Here is a 21,466-nt window from a genome sequence, read left to right on the forward strand (position 1 = left end):
TGTATGATGACTATCATACACTGGAGATTTATCGTCAAAAAACCAAGCCGGGTTAAATTGAAACCATACTTATACTTAGATCAAGATGAAAAGCCGCGGAATAAAAAACAAAGATCGACTTTCAAAAAGCGTAAGTCAAACACAGAAAAATTTGGAGGCTTCTGATTCGAATACGATCAGTAAACCGGACCAAAGGGGTTAAGCTAGGATTCGAATACGATCATGTAGCCCCCAGTGGATTTGGTGTTGTGCCGATCAAGAGGGTACCGACAGCTATGTTCTCTTTGGTTCGAATACGACCTGTGTTTGAACAGGAAGCCCCCAAATGACCTTGAGAGTTTTTTAACGACTCTGATTCGAATACGATCAAAGTCAGACCCAAAAGGGGTTAAGCTATGATTCGAATACGATTAAGAAGCCCCCTAGTGAGTTTGGCATTGCATCGATCAAGAGGGTACCGACAATTATGTTCTCTTTGGTTCGAATACAACCTATGTTTGAACAGGAATCCCCCTAGTGATCATATGTTTTACCAGCTAGATTCGAATTTGATCATAAGCTGGACCAAAGGGTTAAGCTAGATTTGAACAAAATCAGCCCCCAATTGGTCATTTTGAATTTAACATGATGAAAACATGCAATTATTGAGGATGAAAAGGGATAGAGGTCCTGCTTTATTACTTATCATAATATATACAACGTCAAAGTATGTACATCATGAGAGCCAGTGACTCACGTATAGTAAGGCCGAAGATGAGCGATGTTCCACGGCCGGCGAGTCTCCTCCTCCAACTTATGTGAGTCTTTATGCTCTCGAACATCGATAAGGTAGTATGACCCGTTGTTCAAGTTCCTGCTGACCACAAAAGGTCCTTCCCAAGGTGGAGATAATTTGTGTGCATCAGTTTGATCCTGGATGAGCCGGAGCACCAAGTCACCTTCTTGAAAGGTTCTGGACTTAACCCGGTGGCTGCAATAACGGTGCAGGTCCTGTTGGTAAATCGCCGAGTGGGCTGCTGCTAAGTCACGCTCTTCATCTAATAGGTCAAGTGCATCCTGACGGGCTAGTTCATTATCAGCTTCAATGTAAGCCACCACGCGGGGTGAATCATGACGGATGTCACTAGGCAAGACTGCCTCCGCTCCGTAAGCCATCAAGAAAGGGGTATAACCCGTAGACCTGTTGGGGGTAGTATTGATGCTTCATATCACAGAGGGTAACTCCTCCACCCAACAACCCGGTGTTCGTTGTAAAGGAACCACAAGCTGGGGCTTGAGACCTTTCAAGATTTCCTGATTGGCTCTTTTAGCTTGAGCATTAGATTGGGGATGAGCCACTGATGAAACATCAAGCCGGATATGCTCACGTTGGCAGAATTCCTCCATACCACCCTTGGACAGATTAGTACCATTGTCAGTTATAATGTTGCGTGGAAAGCCAAAATGAAAGATCACCTTTTTCATGAATTGAACCGCCATGGCTGCATCACACTTACTAACTGGCTCTGCCTCAACCCACTTTGTGAATTTGTCAACTGCCACCAAAAGGTGTGTCTTTTTATCTTTGGATATTTTGAAAGGTCCAACCATATCGAGCCCCCAGACTGCAAACGGCCAAGTAATTGGAATCATCCGCAATTCTTGAGCTGGCACGTGTGCCCATCGTCCGAATTTTTGACAACCATCACACCTACTGACTAGATCCTCCACATCAGCGTGAGCCGTCAGCCAGTAAAAACCATGATGGAAGGCTTTGGCTACAAGAGACTTTGAACCGGCATGATGGCCACAATCTCCTTCATGGATTTCATGAAGAATTTCTTGACATTCCTCAGGAGAGACACATCTTTGAAACGCCTCAGTGACACTGCGATGATGCAACTCACCGTTGGCAATTGTCGTTGATTTAGACCGCCGGGTTATCTGTCTAGCCAAGGTCTCATCCTCAGGCAACTCGCCCCGGGTCATATAAGCCAAATATGGCACTGTCCAATCTGGGATGACGTGAAGAGCCGCCACGAACTGTGCTTCTGGGTCTGGAACAGCCAAGTCTTCCTCTGTAGGCAACTTGAGAGAAGGGTTATGCAGAACATCTAAGAAAGTGTTAGGCGGCACCGGCTTACGTTGAGACCCTAGCCGGCTTAAAGAATCAGCCGCTTCATTCTTTTTGCGATCAATGTGTTCCACATGGTAACCCTTGAAATGTCCAGCAATGGCATCAACTTCGCAGCGATAAGCCGCCATGAGAGAATCCTTGGAATCCCACTTGCCTGATACTTGTTGAGCCACCAAATCTGAGTCACCAAAGCACCGTACCTAGCTCAAGCTCATCTCCTTAGCCATCTGAAGACCATGGAGCAAGGCCTCATACGCAGCTGCATTGTTAGTACAGGAAAACATCAACCGTAGCACATAACAAAATTTGTCACCTCGAGGGGAAGCTAAAACAACTCGAGCCCCCGAGCCCTCTAATTGCCTGGACCCATCAAAATGAATAGTCCAATATGTGTTGTCCGACTTCTCTTCAGGCATCTGCAGCTCTGTCCAATCATTGATGAAATCCACTAGTGTTTGAGATTTGATGGCAGTGTGTGGCACATACTTTAAACCATGAGGCCCAAGCTCAATGGCCCACTAGGCAACTCGTCCTATGGCTTCTCTATTTTGAATAATATCTCCTAAAGGAGCATAGCTAACCACAGTGATGGGATGACCCTGAAAATAATGCTTAAGCTTCCGGCTCGCCATGAACACCCCATAAACAAGTTGTTGTCATTGTGGATATCTCTGTTTGGACTCAATGAGCACCTCACTGACGTAGTAAACCGGTCGTTGCCGGATATTCCTTGTCAACCTCTTTGCGCTCTACGACAATGGCCACACTGACAACACGTGTGTTAGCAGCCACATATAACAATAATGGCTCCTTATCCATGGGAGCAGCAAGAACCGGCGGCTCAGCGAGCTGTCTCTTCAGATCTTCAAAGGCAGAGTTTCCAGCATCACTCCAGACAAAATCATCTGTCTTCTTCATCATTTGATACAGCGGTATGGCCTTCTCACCTAACCGGCTTATGAACCGGCTTAAAGCAGCAACATGACCCGTCAACCGTTGAACGTCATTGATGCATGCCGGCTTAGCCAAAGATGTAATTGCTTTGATTTTCTCTGGGTTAGCCTTGATGCCTCTATTAGAAACCAAAAAACCCAAAAGCTTCCCCCCTGGCACTCCAAAAACGCACTTGGCCGGGTTAAGCATCATCTTGTAGATCCGGAGGTTATTAAAGGTTTCCTTCAGATCATCTATCAAGGTCTCCTTCTCTTTGGACTTCACCACTATATCGTCCACATAAGCATGAACATTGCGCCCAATCTAATTGTGAAGATAGTTCTGCACACATCGCGGATAAGTCTCCTGGGCACTTTTAAGCCCAAAAGGCATAGACACATAGCAGAAGGCTCCAAACGGAGTAATAAAAGCCGTCTTCTCCTGGTCTTTAACTGCCATCTTGATCTGATGATAACCAGAATAAGCATCCAAAAAGCTCAAACGCTCACAACCCGCCGTAGCATCAATGATTTGATCAATACGAGGGAGAGCGAAAGGATCAGCCGGACAAGCCTTGTTTAAGTCCGTGTAATCCACACACATACGCCAGGTGCCGTTCTTTTTAAGCACGAGCACCGGGTTAGCCAACCACTCTGGATGAAAAACTTCAATAATGAACCCGGCCGCTAAGAGTCGGGCCACTTCTTCACCAATGGCCTTGCGCCTTTCGTCATTGAACCGCCGAAGAAATTGCTTGACCGGCTTAAATTTTGGATCAATATTGAGAGTGTGCTCAGCGAGTTCTCTCGGTACACCCGGCATGTCAGAAGGTTTCCATGCAAAGATGTCCCGGTTCTCACGGATGAACTCGATGAGCGCACTTTCCTATTTGGGATCCAGATTAGCAGTGATACTAAACTGCTTAGATGAGTCACCTGGAACAAAATCAACAAGCTTAGTGTCATCAGCCGACTTAAACTTCAGCAACGACTCATGCTCCTTAGTTGGCTTTTTCAAAGACGTCATGTCTGCCGGGTCAACATTGTCTTTGTAAAACTTTAACTCCTCCGTTGCATAAACAGATTCAGCGTAAGCGGCATCGCCTTCCTCACATTCCAAGGCTATCTTCCGACTCCCATGCACTGTGATGGTACCCTTATGACCTGGCATCTTGAGCTGCAAATAAACATAACAGGGTCGTGCCATGAACTTGGCATAAGCCGGTCGTCCAAACAGGGCTACGGGCTCTTGATTTTGACCAGCTCAAAAGTTAAATTCTCAGCCCTAGAATCATGCTCATCTCCAAAGGCTACTTCCAGTTCAATCTTGCCCACTGGGTATGCCGACTTACCTGGCACCACTCCATGGAAAACAGTGTTGGATGTCTTAAGATTTTCGTCAGTCAGCCCCATGCGACGGAAAGTCTCATAATAGAGGATGTTGATGCTACTGCCTTCGTCCATGAGTACTTTAGTGAATTTATATCCACCAACTTGAGGTGCCACCACCAAGGCCAGGTGACCCGGATTGTCAACCCAGGGGGTGATCTTCCCTACTCCATAGAATAGGCTGCTCAGACCATCTCAAATAATGAGGGACTACTGGCTCAACAGCATTCACAGCCCTCTTATGAAGCTTCTAGTCCCGTCTACACAAACTAGTGGTAAACACATGATACTGTCCACTATTCAACTGCTTTGGATTGCTCTGCTATCCAGATTGTTGTTGCTGCTGCTGACCTCCTTGGCTAGACTGCTGATTATGACCACCTTGATTTCCTTGAGAGCCTTGAAAATTGGAGTTTGAACCGCCGCCCGGACCATGAAAACCGCCGCCACCTGAGCCGCCGCGCGGCCCATGATTGCTATTGAACATGTTAGAGTTCTTGAAAGCCTTCATGATCGTACAGTCCTTCCACAGGTGAGTGGCCAGTTTCTGCTGAGTACCGTGCCTTGGACAGGGCTCATTTAATAGCTACTCAAGAGTGGGACCTGACCCGCTGGACCGAGGAGGTGGCCTCCCCTTACGTTGCTGATTGTTGCCTTGTGCATTGGTGTTAGCCACAAACTCCAAGCTACCGTCAGCCTTACGTTTATTATTGCCTCCTTGATTTGTCGGGTTATGTTGATGACCCTTGTCGTTCTTCTTCCCCTTCCATGTCTTCTCCTCTTCAGACTCGGGATCCTTGGTACTATCAGAGTCGACATACTTTACTAGAGCCGCCATCAGCTGGCCCATGTCAGTACAATCGCGTTTGAGCCACCCCATCTTCTGTTTCAGAGGCGTAAAATGGCAATTTTTCTCCAACATTAAGACTGCAGAGCTGGCATCCATCTTATTAGATGAATGTATTATGGCTTTGACCCGGTGCACCCAATAGGTCGTGGACTCTCCTTCCTCTTGTTTACAATTAGTTAAATCCACAATTGTCATAGGCTGCTTGCAGGTGTCTTTGAAATTCTGAATAAACCGGGCTTTTAACTCTGCCCATGAACCAATGGAATTGGGCGGCAGCCCCTTCAGCCAGGTGTGGGTCATTCCATCCAACATCATGGTGAAGTACTTGGCCATTGTCGCGTCACTGACCTCCAGTAGTTCCATGGCCATCTCATAGCTTTCAATCCACACCTGGCTGTAAATCGACTGTGTAATTAGGCACCTTTCGAGGCCCCTTGAAATACTTGGGCAAACGCTCATTACACAGAGCCGGTACCAAACAAGGGACACCTCCAGTCCTTGTGGCCACGCCTGCCTCAATAGAGGCCGTCAGATGAACCGGAAAAGACTGGTGAGCCGCCCGCTAAGCCGCCTGCTCAGCTGCCTGTTGAGCCGCCCGCTCAACCTCTTGGCGGATCCTATCCTGGTCAACCAAGTTAAGATCTTCATCACGCGCCGGGTCATGCCCGCACGGCTGGTCACAGCATCGGGCGTTGCTTGAAATGGCTGCCAAATCTATATGCCTGCTATAACTCGGGCTCCGGCTTGGGCGAGGGGTCGAATGAATCCTACCTCGACTATAAGAATAAGCCTCCTGCTGCGCCAGAGCCATCTGAAGAAGTTCTCTGACCCTTCGGGTTTCAATCACCGTCGGAGAGTCACCCTCCGCTGGGAGAGCCGCCAATCACGCTCCCGCAGCGATCATGTTCTCCAAAGGGTTAGAATAATGGCCCGGTGGTGTTGGTACATAATGAGGTGTAGCAGTATTCGCACGAGGAGGTTCCATCACCCATGGCTAAACCGGCGCCCCAGCCCTGGGCGTTGCAACCCAGTTTACCTCCGGCGGGTTACTGGGGCCCGCCCCGGGTGTGCGGAAGAGGTTTCTAGGATCATAAATCAGAGGCAGACGGGATTGAGCCTTCTGGTGTCTTCTCCTCATGACTTCATTTGATGCGTTCCGATCCATCGTAAGCTGGAAAGCTTCTGATTGAATCTGCTGAGCTCGAGCATCTAAAGCCGCCCGATCTGCGGCCATCCTAACGTCCTCTGCTGCTAGGTTTTCCTTGTCTTATGCCACCTCCTCACGTAACCGTGCCACTTCTGCATCATGTTGATCCTGATCCGCCGGGTTAACCACGGCAGTTAACATGGCTGTCATCCTGTCCATGAGATCCATCAGTACCTGAGCCGGCGGGCACGCAGGGCCTCCTGCCCCGGCCGCTGTTGACCCGGAGGTAATTGTTGCCACAGTCGTAGAGTTTTGAATGGGCTGCGTGCTAGTCATGAAGATCCCTGACTTGCTCGGCGGCTCAAAGGGGTCCAGAATACTGCTACCATCGGAACAGCCCCCAAGCCCACCGTCTTGCATTTGATACAATGAATCTGTCTCACCTGTGGACGATCCACCGTCAAAGAAGATGGCCGTCTCATCGGCAGACACCGATCCTTCATATAACTCTCCTCCATGGATGCATCCCACGAAGGCACGCTTAATGGCGGGCTGAGTCCGGGCAGATCTCGCACACTGAGCTGTCTCGATGATGTCGGTGCAGATGTCTGGCTCAGGGCCCGGCTCGCCGATCTGGCCGATGAAGACGTGGATTCCACCGAAGGGGAATCGGTACCTGTACTCAATTGAGCCAGTGTCGGGGCCCCAGCCAGCATCGTCGATGTAGAGCTTGCCGCGATGACTCTTGGTCATCCGGCCCACAACATATCCCTTGAGCCCTTCGAAGCTGCCCTTCAAGAACTCAAATCCACCGTGTGCAGGCGCCACGGTGGGCGCCAACTATCGTGGAATTGTCACGGCAGATGTCCTAGTGAAAGGACTTAATCTTGGAGCCATCACAGGTAGGAAGCTTAAAGGGGTTAAACGGGACAAAGGACACGAGAAGTTTATACTGGTTCGGCCCCTTGCGGTGAAGGTAAAGGCCTAGTCTAGTTGAGGTGATATTGCTATGTTTCGATGACCAAGGAGCGAATACGCTTAACCTGGCTCTCGATCTATTGCTTCTTACCCTAAGCCGCCACCGGATCGTCCCCTTATATACACAAGTTGACGCCATGCAGCCTACAGAGTCCCGGCCGGCTCATACAACGTGTACGGCTCGGTGACGTATCTTACATGCCTTACATTACAAGTCTATTCATACATGGCGTTTTATATTTACGGGCCCTAAGCCGCCCCTGGGCCTGGGCCTATCATAAGCCTAACTATGAACCGCCACCTTGTATACTCTTGGGCTTCATACAGGTGAAACGTCATTGTGGTTGACCCGGCCCCTTCTGGGCGGGTCATATCTGATAGTCATATCCCCAATAGTCCTCGTTGCCGAGGCTCACCTCGTCCTCGGAGAGCGGAAGGTAGTTACTGTCCTCCGGGTCTTCGTTCATGGCCTGTACATCAGGGCTAACTCGCCCATGTTCCCACTCGTCCTGTTCGGAAGTTGGCTTAGCGGGGTCTTCATTGTCTTCGGCATCGTCAAGAGTATTGTTTGTGCCGGTATTGCTATTTTTTCGACGGCGTTGCTTAGAGCGGTGCCGCTGACATTGGCGCTTTGGCTGTATCTCAGGAGGCCTGTCCTCGATGGATCTTCCTTGTCATCACCCCTATTCTCGTTTGGTGTGTCCACCATGTATACGTCGTAGGAGGAGGTGGCTGTCTGGCGCCCGGTAAATGGCGGGATTTGGGCCTGCTCCTCTTTGGCATCGTCGTCCATACCATCAATGTCTCTGGAGTCGTAATCAAGCATGTCGGTTAGATCTTCGACAGTGGCTATTAAGTGGGAGGTGGGTGGGAAGCGAAATTCACCGTCATCAGCCCCAGTTCAAATCGGGTATAATTTGGCTATAAGTCCCCTGCTAAAGAGAGGGTTTTTAATGAGTTTAACACATCGCCTAAAGGTGAGTGCTGGAAGATGTCCGCGGAACTGAATTGTACGATCGGCGCCTGGTAAGGCTCGGCGGACACGGATGCATGTAGTTCAGAACCAGTGGCCGAAGATGAATCTAGGGGTCCGGTGACGCAGATCCCACTCGAGGTTGGCTCTGTGTGCGGCTCCAACGCTGCTGAGTCTGCGGCTTCCGTGGCGGGGTTAAGCTTCCCGTCTTTGGATGATGCAAGCTGCTCCAGATCTAGGGCCAGAGCGCTTATGGGCGCAATCTCCTGGGTATGGTCCGATGACATATTTAGATCGTGTTCATCATGGTGGCAGGGAGCAGCTGACATGGGCTCAAATCCGTCGAAGCTCAAGTCTCTGCGGATAGCAACGTTGTAGTTCAAGCTTCCAAACCTGACCTGACAGTCAGGGGCGTGGATGTCAATCTGCTCTAGATGGCCAAACGAGTTGGCCCGCGGTGGGAAGCCACCGAATACGAAGATCTGGCCAGGAAGAAAGACATCCCCCCGGACAATGTTGTTGTAGATGATCGATGGAGCCATCAAACCTTCTGATGATGACACAACGGAACTCTCAATGAAAGCACCAATGTCGGTGTCAAAATCGGCGGATCTCGGGTAGGGGGTCCCGAACTGTGCGCCTAGGGTCAATGGTAACAGGAGTAAGGGGACACGATGTTTACCCAGGTTCGGGCCCTCTCTATGGAGGTAATACCCTACTTCCTTCTTGATTGATCTTGATGAATATGAGTATTACAAGAGTTGATCTACCACGAGATCGTAATGGCCAAAACCCTAGAAGTCTAGCCTATATGATTCTGATCATGGTCCCTACGGACTAACCCCTCCGGTTTATATAGACACCGGAGGGGACTAGGGTTATACAAAGTCGGATACAGAGAAAGGAATCTTCATATTTGAACGCCAAGCTTGCCATCCACGCCAAGGAGAGTCCCATCCAGACACGGGTGAGAGTCTTCGGTCTTGTATCTTCATAGCCCATCAGTCTGGCCCATGTCCAATAGGCCGGACGCCCGAGGACCCCTTAGTCCAGGACTCCCTCAGCAACCACATGCTAAGAAGCCCAAGATCCAAGAGGTACATGATCATCAACCCAGTCCCAAGGTGTTAGAAGAGGGCCCTGCTCCCATTCCTATCAATGTTATGCAGAATCTTGGTGCTTCTTTGGGCATCCCGCCAGAGAAACTGATAGTGGAGCAGCTTATGGCTGAGCCCAAGAAGACTCACCACACCAATGTGCCCAATTATAAGTGAAATACTTTGTTTTTGTTCAGGGAGGTAGGCCCTTTGTCCTGTCATTTATTTTCTTTTGGGTTTCTTCTATGTTCTATCGGACTTGTGTGAGTGCTCAGTGGGTTCTGAGGATGATCTAAACTATCTATTGCAGTGTTCTGATTATGATGTGTGCCAGTATTATTATGTGATACTATGTATGGCTCCTTATCTTTCCAAGTTTTATAATGTGTGCATCTGTTAATAAAGATTGGAAAGTACTCTGTTGGAATGTTAGAGGGCTGAATTCTGAAATTAGACAAAGGGTTGTGAGGGAGTCCTGGATTAGGGGGTGTCCGGATAGCCGGACTATACCTTCGGCCGGACTCCTGGACTATGAAGATACAAGATTGAAGACTCCGTCCCGTGTCCGGAAGGGACTTTCCTTGGCGTGGAAGGCAAGCTTGGTGATACGAATATGTAGATCTCCTACCATTGTAACCGACTCTGTGTAACCCTAGCCCTCTCTGGTGTCTATATAAACCGGAGGGTTTTAGTCTGTAGGACGAACAACAATCATACCATAGGCTAGCTTCTAGGGTTTAGCCTCCTTGATCTCGTGGTAGATCTACTCTTGTACTACCCATATCATCAATATTAATCAAGCAGGACGTAGGGTTTTATCTCCATCAAGAGGGCCCGAACCTGGGTAAAACATCGTGTCCCCTGCCTCCTGTTACCTTCCGCCTTAGACGCACAGTTCGGGAACCCCTACCCGAGATCCGCCGGTTTTGACACCAACATTGGTGCTTTCATTGAGAGTTCCTCTGTGTCGTCACTTTTAGGCCCGATGACTCCTCCGATCAACAACGATGATGCGATCCAGGGTGAGACTTTTCTCCCCGGTCAGATCTTCGTATTTGGCGGCTTTGCACTGCGGGCCAATTCGCTTGGTCATCTGGAGCAGATCGAAAGCTACGCCCCTGGCCATCAGGTCAGATTTGGAAGTTTGAACTACACGGCCGACCTCCGCGGAGACTTGATCTTCGACAGATTCGAGCCGCAGCCGAGCGCGCCGCACGGTCACGATGGGCATGATCTAGCTCTGCCGCTGAACAGTGCCCTGGAGGCCGCACCCGCATCAGCTCCAACCCTTAATTTGGAGCCAACTGCACCAATTGAGGATGGGTGGTTGGACACCGCCTCGGGGGCTACAATCTCTACGGCGATCGAGCCGAACACCAGCCCTATTCTCTGCGAAGCCCGTGACTCCAAGGAGCTGGACTCCTCTCCAGACTCCGAGCTCTCCGCGCCCCTACCGATCGAACCCGATTGGGCGCCGATCATGGAGTTCACCGCCGCGGACATCTTTCAGCACTCGCCCTTCGGTGATATTCTGAATTCACTAAAGTCTCTCTCTTTATCAGGAGAGCCCTGGCCGAACTATGGTCAGCAAGGTTGGGGTGCGGATGATGAAGAAATTCAAAGCCCCCCCACCACCCACTTCGTAGCCACTGTCGATGATTTAACCGACATGCTCGACTTCGACTCTGAAGATATCGACGGTATGGACGCCGATGTAGGAGACGATCAAGAACCAGCGCCTATAGGGCACTGGAAAGCCACCTCGTCGTATGATATATACATGGTGGACACCCCAAAAGAAGGCAATGTCGATGGAACAGCAGAGGATGACCCCTCCAAGAAGCAACCTAAGCGCCGGCGTCAGCGGCGCCGCTCTAAATCCCGCCAAAGCAAAAATGGTGATTCCGGCACGGTAGATAATAACACCCCGGACAGCGCCGAAGACAACCACCTCCAGCAAGATTCAGCACAGGAGGATGGAGAAGCCAGCCCTCATGAGAGAGCGGCAGACAGAGAGGTCGAGGACGATAATTATATGCCCTCCTCCGAAGACGAGGCAAGCCTCGACGACGACGAATTCGTCGTGCCGGAGGATCCCGTCGAACAAGAGCATTTCAAACGCAGGCTTATGGCCACGGCGAGCAGCCTCAAGAAAAAACAGCAACAGCTTAGAGCTGATCAAGATTTGCTAGCCGACAGATGGACTGAAGTCCTCGCGGCTGAAGAGTATGAACTCGAACGCCCTTCCAAGAGCTACCCAAAGCGCAGGTTGCTACCCCGATTAGAGGAGGAAGCACCTAAACCTACATCACCAGTGCATGATGCGGCCGACCGGCCACCCCATGGCCGCGACAGAGAGGCCTCTTGGCCCTCCACTCAAGCCGCACCCCGGCGCCGCTCAAAAAATACCAAGGCACGGGAAAATGGGCCAGACCTGCGAGATATATTGGAGGACAAGGCAAGGCAAACAAGATCGATCTATGGATCGCGTGGGCGCCCCACGGCACGAGACGGTAATCGTCACTTCGGATACAGTAAATCCGGCCAGGCCAAACACAGTAGACAAAGCTCGTTTGAGCTGCGTCGTGATATAGCCCAATACAGAGGCGCCGCACACCCACTATGCTTCACACATGAAGTAATGGGCATCGATCCCTCAAGGATTAAACCCACTACAACGACCTTTAAAGGCGTCATACCAGGTGTAGAGGCCAACTGTACTGGCTCAGTTACACTTGAAGTGGTTTTTGGATCTCCGGATAATTTCCGAAGTGAGCAGTTAATCTTCGACATAGTCCCATTCCACAGTGGCTATCACACACTGCTCGAGCAAACCGCATTTGCCAAGTTCAATGTGGTGCCGCACTACACATACCTCAAGCTCAAGATGTCAGGCCCTCGAGGAGTCATCACAGTCAATGGAAACACCGAACGCTCTCTTCGAACGGAGGAGCATACGGCGGCTATCGCAGCAGAAGTACAAAGCAGCCTCTCAAGGCAATTCTCCAGTACGGCCATTAAACGTCTGGACACCGTCAAGCGCGCCTGGAGTAACCTACAACAAGACCTTCTGGCACGTTCCGAGCAAGCGTAGCAATGCGGCCCCAAACCCAGCCCTCGCGAACTTGCGAAACCAGTGTTGCGCGTACATAACTACGCTCTGGAAATACCATGGGCACAGGGGGAGGGGCACCATCACGGCATGCCCGAAACGCAGCTTAAAACGCACTAGGGGCTGCCGATTTCTTAATTTTCTCTTATTTTCAGGACTCCATTCTTCGGAAGGCTTGTCCGGTAGTACAATTGCCGCACAAACTATACAACCAGGGAAGTAGAAAGCTACGCCGCACTATGGAACTCTAAGGTGGTCTCTATAATGAGCAGTATACCTGTTTCACTTAACATTCCGCAACTCGCCCCTGGAAAGGACATGTTAAATAGTCCCATCTTTTGCTTATTGCACGATTTGTATCGTTCTGCTTTAATCGCAGTTTTTTTAAATAAACAATGCATAGCTTTTGTCTATTATCGCATTACTCTTTTTTACGAATATATGTTCATTAATGACATGTTGCATCCGTACACTTTGGTACGGCCAATACGCCAGGGGCTTAAGTACCCCACAATACGGTGTGAGAAGTCTGAACACTTTCACAAGTGCGGCACCTCGAACTTATAGCATTATATGCATCGGCTCCGAATCATGTCTTGGGTCAATAGTTGGGTTTGCCCAGCTCCTATGTTTTGGTACCTTACGTTCCGTTATATCGGCTAAGGTAGCACTAGGAGAACTACTGCGATTGTGCCCCAGTTGAGCTGGGCTAAGCACCTCAGTAGAGAAAGCTGAAACTGACCGTCATGATGAGGCAAGAGCTGGTCGCTGTTCGAGAGGTTTTCGAGTCCCTAAAGACTTATGCCGCTTAGAGCGAGGAGTCGGCTTTGTCCGGCCTAGGCGTGGATAGCGCCCCGAACTCGGTCTTCCGAACACTAGGGGCTTCGCCGAAATTTAAAATTATAGAATTCTATGGCTAAGTGAGAGTGTTCCAGCATTATAGTCCGATTGCCTTGTTCATTGTGTTGAGCGCCTCCCTCGAAGGACCCAAGAATGGGAAAAAGAGCGCTCATGTTTATCCCGAACACCCCAGCACTCGTGGCATGGGGGCAGAAGCCGACGACTCGCCATCTCTCAAATTTGATAAACGGCCGCACAGAAGGTAACATTTTAAATTCAAAAAGCATTTCTTAGCGCACATGAACAAGATTTCAGCGCACAGGACAAAACGAGCGAGTTTACTGAAATATTACATCCCTGGAACATTCATCCGCCATAAGGCGGGCACCCTTCAGAACGCCCTCATAATACATCTCAGGCTTGCGATGCTCCTTGCCCGACGGTGGCCCGTCCTTCACAAGCTTCTCAGCATCCAGCTTGCCCCAGTGCACCTTCGCACGGGCACCCTCGATGCATACGAAGCGCTTGATGACTTCGAGCCTTGGATAAGCCTCCAACAGCCGCCTCACCAGCCCGAAGTAGCTCCCAGGCATGGCCTTTCCAGGCCACAACCGGACTATGAGGCCCTTCATGGCCTGTTCGGCCACCTTATGGAGCTAGACCAGCTGTTTCAGCTGGTCTCTTAAGGGCACCGGGTGTTCGGCCTCAGCATACTGAGACCAGAACACCTTCTTTGTCAAGCTTTCCTCCTCGGCTCGGTAGAAGGCGGCGGCATCCGACACGCTACGGGGCAAGTCTGTGAATGCTCCTGGAGAGCTCCGGATTCGGGTAAGTAACAAGTAATTCACCTTTACATGCTTGCTTTGCATAAAGAATGCCTTACCCACCGCTATCCTTTTTATTTCCTCAACCTCCTGGAGGGCCTTCTGGGCTTCGGCCTTGGTAGACTTGGCATCTTCAATGGCCGCCGCGAGCTCAGACTCTCGCGTCTTCGAGTCAAGCTCCAAACTCTCATGTTTTTTCCTGAGAGCCTGGAGCTCTTTCCGCACCTCGCCAACCTGCGTCTCATGCTTCTCCCGCTCGGTGCGCTCCGTGGCCGCCCTCTTCTCGGCCTCGGACAGCGCTTGCTTAAGGGTCGCCACCTCAGTTGTGGCCCCTACAATAGCCACGTTAATCCTGTCACTTTTTGCAATTGCACCTTTCACATATTTAAATCAGGTATTTCTTACCTTCCTTCTCCTTGAGCTGCTGCTTGGCTAGGCCGAGCTCTTGCTCGGACCGCTCGAGGTTCTGCTTCAGCGTGCCCACCTCTGCAGTCAGTGCGGTGGATGCTAGCAGCGAAGCCTGCATACGCATATTGACTTACTTTTATTAGACTCCTGCGAACGTTATTAGATCCTCTATTCGGCTTTTCTTTCTGAACGCCAAATAGAGCATCAGGGGCTACTGTCTATGCGGTAATATTTTTACATATCTTTTACTTACCTCAAAGCCTGTTAGAAGGCTGGCACAGGATTCAGTCAGTCCGCTCTTGGCGGACTGAACCTTCTGGATCACCGCACTCATAACAGTGCGGTGCTCCTCGTCGATGGAGGCGCCGTTAAGCACCTCCAGCAAATTGTCCGGTGCCTCCGGTTGGACGGAGGTCACAGGCTCGGTAGGCTTGCTCCTCTTGAAAGGAGGCTGCCTACCGGAGTCCGGAACCGTTAAAGGTTCCGGCGCGGTGTCCGGATCAAGGCCGGACTTGGAGCCCTTGGGGGTTCTATCCCCTTTACGCCTGGAGTCTGGGAGGTCGCCTTGCGGCGCCTCCAGGACCACCTCCTCCTGGCTTGGAACCTGTTGGGACGCCACCTCGGCGTCGTCCGTAGGGTGGGAGGAGGTAGCCATCGGAAGTGAATTCATAGCCGACGAATCCAGGGAGCCGCTCGACGACTCATCAAGCCCGGCCTTGGGCGGACTGCATAAACATGTTCGATGTAAGGAAAAGCTGTGCAATGGGGGAATACTATGAATCACTCTGGTATCCGGATACTTACGATCTCGCCAGGGGCTTGGCCCTGTGCGGCCACTCCTCTTTGCCATCGTCGGCATTGGTGGGGTAGTCCAGAGGAGGGGTCTTCCCCTTCTTGGACCCTTCGGCCTCCCCAGTTGGGGCGGCCTTCCTTTTCTTCCCTCCCCCCGCTGGAGGGGGAGAGGTCTCTTCTTCCTCCTCCTCGTCTTCACGGGAGGACTGCATCTTGGAGTCGTCGGATGATGAATCCGAGACCTCCAGGCGCCGGGCACTCTTTCGAGTCCCCGTGGCCGTCTTCTTGGCCTTCCTCTCCGGCACCACATAGGGTGCCGGAACCAGCAGCTTCGCCAAGCGAGCATCCGCTGGGCCTTCGGGCAAAGGAGCCGGACAGTTGATCTGTCCAGACGTCTCCCGCCAATCCTATCAAAGGTAAGGGAGCTTAGATCCCGCATGGAGTCAAACTATGAAAAACTAATATCCTGTAAAAGGTAAAAATAGCTTACCGCACGAGCGTGACACTGCGTGCTGAATCCACGATCCTCGGTTGCAGATGAGGGGGCCTCGGCGCCCTTGAAAAGCACCTTCCAGGCATCTTCGTACGTCATGTCGAAGAGCCTGCTCAGAGTTCGGCGCTGCGCCGGGTCGAACTCCCATAGGTTGAAAGCCCGTTCCTGACACGGGAGGATCCGGCGGATGAGCATAACCTGGACTACGTTGACAAGTTTGAGCTTCTTGTCCACCAGGGTTTGGACGCATGTTTGGAGTCCGGTCAGCTCTCCTTCTTTACCCCACGACTGGCCCACCTCTTTCCAGGAGGTGAGCCGCGTAGGGGGTCCGAATCGAAACTCGGGGGCTGCGACCCATTCAGGGTCGCGCGGCTCGGTGATGTAAAACCACCCCGATTGCCACCCCTTTAGGGAGTCCACGAAGGAGCCCTTGAGCCATAGGACATTGGGCATCTTGCCCACCATGGCGCCTCCGCACTCCGCCTGGGTGCCGTGCACCACCTTCGGCTTGACATTGAAAGTCTTGAGCCATAGGCCGAAATGGGGCGGATGCAGAAGAAAGCCTCGCACACGAGGATAAACTCCAAGATGTTGAGGACAAAGTTCGGGGCCAGATCGTGGAAATCCAGGCCATAGTAGAACATGAGCCCCCAGATAAATGGGTGGAGAGGGAAACCCAGTCCGTGGAGTAAATGGGGGAGGAACACCACCCTCTCATGGGGCCTAGGGGTGGGGATGAGCTACCCCTCTTCGGGAAGCCGGTGCGCAATGTCGTTAGACAAGTATCCGGCCTTCCTCAGTTTTTTGATGTGTCCCTCCGTGACGGAGGAGACCATCCACTTGCCTCCCGCTCCGGACATGGTTGGAGAAGGTTGAGGTGAGGTGTGCGGACTTGGGCGCTGGAGCTCGAGTGCGCGGAGATGGATAGGCAAAGGAGGAAGAAGGCGTGGATGAAAAGGTGGATCCTTATCCCCTTATATGGGCCGACGCGACTATGCGTCCCCACCAGCCTGCTAAAACTCGCTTATCTCCCGAGCGCCGTAATCAATGGCGCGGTTGGGTTACCCACCCCGTATTGATGAGAATCCTGGAGTAAGGGGACACGATCTCTGCTTTGACAAGACGTGCCAAGGAAACCGCCTCGCTAAACGCGCTGAGGTGGGACAGTAAAACGATTCGAATAAAGACTTGGCCATGGTGTGATGTCACGCTACGGAATATGTCAGCAGATTAGATTTGTGTAAATATTATTCTCTCCATGGCAATATGTGGAAACTTATTTTGCAGAACCGGACACTACCTTTGTGTTCAAAATCTTCTATGAAGTACTTGGAGGAGGAACCTGCCTTGCAATGCCGAAGACAATCTGCGCGCCGGACTCGTCGTCATTGAAGCTTGGTTCAGGGGCTACTGAGGGAGTCCTGGATTAGGGGGTGTCCGAATAGCCGGACTATACCTTCGGCCGAACTCCTGGACTATGAAGATACAAGATTGAAGACTTCGTCCCGTGTCCGGAAGGGACTTTCCTTGGCGTGGAAGGTAAGCTTGGCGATACGGATATGTAGATCTCCTACCATTGTAACTGACTCTGTGTAACCCTAGCCATCTCCGGTGTCTATATAAACCGGAGGGTTTTAGTCTGTAGGACGAACAACAATCATACCATAGGCTAGCTTCTAGGGTTTAGCCTCCTTGATCTCGTGGTAGATCTACTCTTGTACTACCCATATCATCAATATTCATCAAGCAGGACATAGGGTTTTACCTCCATCAAGAGGGCCCGAACCTGGGTAAAACATCATGTCCCCTGCCTCCTGTTACCATCCGCCTTAGACGCACAGTTCGGGACCCCCTACCCGAGATCCGCCGGTTTTGACACCGACAGGTTGTGAGAGCCAAAATTGAAGAAAGCCAATGTTCTGTTGTTTTCTTACAGGAAACAATGTGTGATTTCTTTGACCAAAGATCTATCAGGAAATTTTTCCCCAAAAGATTTGATACCTTTGCTTATTCACCCTCTGTGGGTGCTTCTAGTGGAATTATTGTGTTATGGTGTTCTTCTGCTTTAACTGGTGCCTTAGTTGAAGTTCAAAGTTTTGGTATTATCATAAATTTCACCTCAGCCCGTAATAACTAAAAATGGACTTTGGTTAATGTTTATCGACCCTGACATGGAGAGTTAAGAGATTCTTTTGTGCACTGGCTGTATCACATTCAAATCCCACAACATTATCTTTGGTTATTCTTAGGAGATTTTAATTTTATCAGATATGTGGATAACGGAAATATGCCAGGGGGTGATATCAATGATATGTTCATTTTTAATCAAATTATTGGACATCTTGGTCTTATTGAATTGCCTTTGAAGGGAAGATCATACACATGGTCAAATATGCAGGAAACACATGTACTGGAATAGCTAGATTGGTTTTTTTACCACACCAACATGGACTGGGGAATACCCAAATACAATGGTGTATCCACTAGCTAAGACTAGCTCAGATCATGTTCCTTGTGTGGTCTCCATCTCCACGTCCATACCCAAAGGAAATATTTTTTTGTTTTGAGAATTACTGGGTGGACATGCCTGGGTTTATGGAGTGTGTTTAGCTTTCTTGTTCTGCTCCCACAAAAAAGGCAAATCCAGCTACCATACTAACTGAAAAATTCTAAAGGCTAAGTACTAATCTCAAAAAATGGCACACAGGTCTATCAAGGTTAAAACTACTAATGAATGCTTGTAATGTGGTTATCCAAGCTTTTGATAATTTGGAAGAGCAAAGACCCTATCTAGGCCAGAATTCAACTTCAAAAAGATTATCAAGTTGCATCTAGAAGAGCTTCTACATCTTCAGTATATTTACTGGAAACAAAGATGCACCATCAGATGGATTAAAGTGGGGGAGGAGAACTCCAAGTTCTTTCAAGCAATGGTGACTAAGAGGTTTAGAAGAAATACAATTTCCAATTTAGTTAATGATTATGGTTTGTTATTGTCCTCCCACAATGCTATGGCTGGACTTCTTTGGTCTTCATATAAAGATAGAGTGGGGATTTCCTGTGGGATTGACATGTTGTTTGATTTGGAGGATTTGATTCAGCCTGTCCTTGGGCTTGAGAGTCTGCCAGGGTCTTTCTCTAAAGAATAAATAAATGAGGTATTGAAGCACTTACCACAAGACAGAGCACCAGGATCAGATGGTTTTACTGGGTTGTTTGTAAAGAGATGTTGGCATATAATTAAGGATAATTTCCTCAATTTAATTACTGACTTCTATGAAGGAAGAATTACCCTCTAGAGTATAAATGGGTCCTTGGTCACACTCATCCCAAAAATTATATCTCCTAAGGGGCCAAATGATTATAGGCCAATCTCTCTCACAAACACTTGCCTCAAGTTCCTCACTAAACTCCACGCAAATAGGTTGCAAAATTTATTCTTAAATGCATCCATAAGAATCAATATGGTTTTCTTAATTCCGGGTCCATTCAAGAATGCATTGCATGGATTTTGGAATATATTCATTACTGTCATCAATCTAAGAGACCAATTCTCATCCTCAAGCTTGATTTTGCTAAAGCCTTTGACACTGTTGAACATGATATGATCTTGCTCATGTTGAAATACAAAGGTTTTGATGCAAAATGGTTGGTTGGATTAAGGAGCTCCTTTCTTATGGATCTTCTTCCATCCTCCTCAATGGTGTTCCAGGCAAGCAGTTTATTTGTAAAAGAGGTGTAAGGCAAGGAGATTTTAACGCCCTCGATGTGGCTATATCTCCTACGTGTCGAAGCACGACTTAGAGGCATAACCGCATTGAAAGCAATGTCGCAAGTACGGTAATCTTCACAACAACCCATGTAAATAGATAATAAGGGGAAAGATACATAGTTGGCTTACACTCACCACGTCACACAAAGTACATAAATAAAATTACAATCATCCAATCACTCATGGTCCGACTACGGTACCAAAATAAAAGAAGACTACCCCAAATGCTACACAGATCCCCGATCGACCCCAACTTGGCTCCACTACTGACCAACTAGAAAACGGAACAACATAAAGAACATGATCTTCATAGAGCTCCTCCTTAGCTTGGTTGCATCGTCTGCACGGTTCAACATCACCTTCAAACTGGTTTTGGAAGTATCTGTGAGTCACGGGGACTCAGCAATCTCACACCCTTGCGATCAAGACTATTTAAGCTTATGGGTAAGGTAAAGGTATGATGTGGAGCTGCAGCAAGCGACTAGCATATATGGTGGCTAACATACGCAAAAGAGAGCGAGAAGAGAAGGCAAAGCACGATCGTGAAACTATGATCAAGAAGTGATCCTAGAACAATCTACATCAAGCATAACTCCAACACCGTGTTCACTTCCCGGACTCCGCCGGAAAGAGACCCTCACGGTTACACACGCAGTTGATTCATTTTAATTAAGTTAAGGTTCAAGTTATCTACAACCGGACATTAACAGATTCCCATCTGCCCATAACCGCGGGCACGGCTTGCGAAAGTTCAAATCCCTGCAGGGGAGTCCCAACTTAGCCCATGACAAGCTCTCACGGTCAACGAAGGATATACCTTCTCCTGGGACATTCCGATCAGACTCGGCATCCCGGTTCTACAAGACAACTTCGACAAGTTAAAACAAATCCAGCAACACCGCCCGAATGTGCCGACAAATCCCGATAGGAGCTGCACATATCTCGTTCTCAGGGCACACTCAGATGAGCGCTCCATACAACTAAAACCAAACCTCGAGTTTCCCCGAGGGGGCGCCGCACAGGACTCTAGTTTGGACCACCACTCAGAGGAGCACTGGCCCGGGGGGGTTTAAAATAAGATGACCCTCGTGCTCCGGAAACCCAAGGGAAAAAGAGGCTAGGTGGCAAATGGTAAAACCAAGGTTGGGCATTGCTGGAGGAGTTTTATTCAAGGTGAACTGTCAAGGGGTTCCCATTATTACCCAACCGCGTAAGGAACGCAAAATCCGGGAACATAACACCAATATGACGGAAACTAGGGCGGCAAGAGTGGAACAAAACACTAGGCAAAAAGGCCGAGCCTTCCACCCTTTACCAAGTATATAGATGCATTAAGATAACAAGATAATATAATGATATCCCAACAATAAACAATGTTCCAACAAGGAACGATCTCCAATCTTCACCTGCAACTAGCAACGCTATAAGAGGGGCTGAGCAAAGCGGTAACATAGCCAAACAACGGGTTGCTAGGACAAGGTGGGTTAGAGGCTTGGTTCTACAATATGGGAGGCATGATAAGCAAGTGGTAGGTATTGTAGCATAGGCATAGCAAAAGAGCGAGCAACTAGCAAGCAAAGATAGAAGTGATTTCGAGGGTATGGTCATCTTGCCTGAAATCCCACAAGGAAGAAGAAACGAGTCCATGAAGAAGATAAACGGATGTAGCCAACGGATCCTCACAAACGCGACATTATCGGAACCACCCCGAAGAAGCAACACCGGAAAGAAGCAAACAACATA

This window comes from Triticum dicoccoides, chromosome 5A, assembly GCF_002162155.2.
Source record: "Triticum dicoccoides isolate Atlit2015 ecotype Zavitan chromosome 5A, WEW_v2.0, whole genome shotgun sequence".
Lineage (NCBI taxonomy): Eukaryota > Viridiplantae > Streptophyta > Magnoliopsida > Poales > Poaceae > Triticum > Triticum dicoccoides.